This window comes from Babylonia areolata, chromosome 4 (genome assembly GCF_041734735.1).
Source record: "Babylonia areolata isolate BAREFJ2019XMU chromosome 4, ASM4173473v1, whole genome shotgun sequence".
In the NCBI taxonomy this organism is placed as follows: Eukaryota; Metazoa; Mollusca; class Gastropoda; order Neogastropoda; family Buccinidae; genus Babylonia; species Babylonia areolata.
In genome coordinates, this window is record NC_134879.1 from 3,402,820 (window position 1) to 3,405,319 (window position 2,500).

A 2,500-nucleotide genomic window follows, 5' to 3' on the forward strand; every position below is an offset into this window, starting at 1 on the left:
CACCGTGATTCGAACCCGGGACCCTCAGATTGACAGTCCAACGCTTTAACCACTCGGCTATTGCGCCCGTCATCAGACAGTATGATTATTAATAATAATAATAATAATAATGGTGACAAATAATCCGACATAAGAGGGATGGATGGAGGGGGGAGGGGGAGGAAGTCGGGGGTACTGAGGGGGTATGGGGGGAGGGAGGGAGGGGGAGGGTACAGACACCGAGACAGAAAGTCAGACAGACAGAAATATAATAAAGATAAGACACAATCAAATAAAAACCCAGCCGAACAAAGACGCTCATCATCATACTCACACACACACACACACACAAAAAGAAACTGAGAGAGTTGGGTTGTTTTTTTTGTGTTTTTTTCTTGCCAAAATTGGAATCCTCCATCATTTTTTTTTTTATTTCAAATGGAAAATCAAATCAAATAAATTACAAAGTTGACACTGGTATTTGTGAAGACGAAAAAACACACATCGCAGACATTATCAGACACAGACCACAGGTAGACACAAAATGGCACACATATCTGCTCATTGACCCGCAATGGCACGATAATAACTCTGACATCACATGACATCTTATGAACACAGTGACGACACTATAGTGTAATAAGTTATAATCGCACAGTAAATATACACACCTCTTTCTTTAACTCTCTCCATACGAACGGCGAAAGAGACGACGTTAACAGCGTTTCACCCCAATTACCATCATCAAAATATTTAAAAAAGGAAGCTTCTTATACTGAAGAGGTGAATGTTGACAAAGAATACCACAATTCTGACGACGGAAGCTAAAGGTTGGGTCATTCAGACACCCACTGGACATCCGAGGGGTCTGTGTAGAGGAGAAGAGAGGACTGGCCGTACTGAGTGAGTTAATGGAATCTTTCAAAGCAGGATCACCGTCATGCTAAATCCTCGGAACAGACAGAGTGAACGAGACCACAGAATTGGCATCTCTCTCTCTCTCTCTCTCTCTCTCTCTTAGAACAACAGCAGATATGCGAATCAGCAAAAATGCTAATATCTCTCCACCGTTGGAAAATAAAATTTCATTCTTTCATTTATTTTCTCTCTCTCTCTTCACCGTTGAAAAAGAAAGATTAATTAATTAATTCATTCATTCATTCATTCATTTACTCTCTCTCTCTCTCTCTCTCTCTCTCTTAGAACAACAGCAGATATGTGAATCAGCAAAAGTGCTAATATCTCTCCACCGTTGGAAAATAAAAATTCATTCTCTCTCTCTCTCTCTCTCTCTCTCTCTCTCTCTCTCTCTTAGAATAACGGCAGATATGTAAGTCGGCAAAAGTGCTATGCTAATATCTTCACCGTTGGAAAAGAAAGATTAATTAATTAATTCATTCATTCATTCATTCATTTACTCTCTCTCTCTCTCTCTCTTAGAACAACAGCAGATATGTGAATCAGCAAAAGTGCTAATATCTCTCCACCGTTGGAAAATAAAAATTCATCCTTTCATTTCTCTCTCTCTCTCTCTCTCTCTCTCTCTCTCTCTCTTAGAATAACGGCAGATATGTAAGTCGGCAAAAGTGCTATGCTAATATCTTCACCGTTGGAAAAGAAAGATTAATTCATTCATTCATTTACTCTCTCCCTCTCTCTGTCTCTGTCTCTCTCTCTCTCTCAGAATAACGGCAGATATGTAAGTCGGCAAAAGTACTATGCTAATATCTTCACCGTTGGAAAAGAAAAGATTCATTCATTCATCCATTCATTCTTTTACTCCCCCCCCCCCTCTCTCTCTCTCTCTCTCTTTCCTTTCCTTCTCCCTTTCCTCATGTAAATGCAAATGACTGATCCTGTTGATAAAAAAAAAAAAAAAAACTTTCCATTTCAGACGATTGCCATTTAACTGCGGAACTGGCAAATAATATCATGAGTTTTTGTTGTTTTTCTCCCTTCAATTACAATAGATAATTTGACACTCCCAGCCCTATACGCACGCATTCACACATATAACACACATACACACACATGCACGCACACGAGCACACTCTCTCTCTCTCGGTGTATCTTTATGGCTCGCACGCACGCACGCACGCGCGCGCGCGCACACACACCCACACAATATGAAACTCTCGTTTATCAAAACTCGAAAGCTGTGGTGGTAGTGGAATTGAAGGGGTGGGGGTGGGGGTGGGTGGGGTGGGGTGCGGGGGGTGGGGGTGGGGTAAAGGGATGGAGAATCAGAGAGCGGAATGATACACCCACGTCACGCCAATTTGGGGAAAAACACCGTCTCTCTCTAATGTTGCTGTCCTTTCAAATATCAACGGGTCGACACAGCCGTGTTTGTCGCGATGAAAACTCCAGATGATGAAGCGATACCTCGAGTCTGATTTCAAACTGAGCAATATATCAACAAATCGCATAATCTCTCTCTCTCTCTCTCTCTCTACCTTCCTGATTTCGAGTTGAGTATTCTGACTACTCTCTCTCTCTCTCTCTCTCTCTCAATCAATCA

General features: G+C 41.6%; 1 protein-coding gene across 1 annotated transcript in view; it reads right to left on the reverse strand.

The window, feature by feature from the left end:
• Positions 1 to 990: 990 nt before the first annotated feature.
• LOC143280784 (cell division control protein 42 homolog) overlaps positions 991 to 2,500 on the reverse strand; it is a 22,946-nt gene continuing 21,436 nt past the window's right edge. Inside the window, exon 3 of the mRNA XM_076585464.1 lies at positions 991 to 2,500. This exon is cut by the window's right edge and continues 1,699 nt beyond it. The gene's annotated coding sequence lies outside the window, so the exon portion shown is untranslated.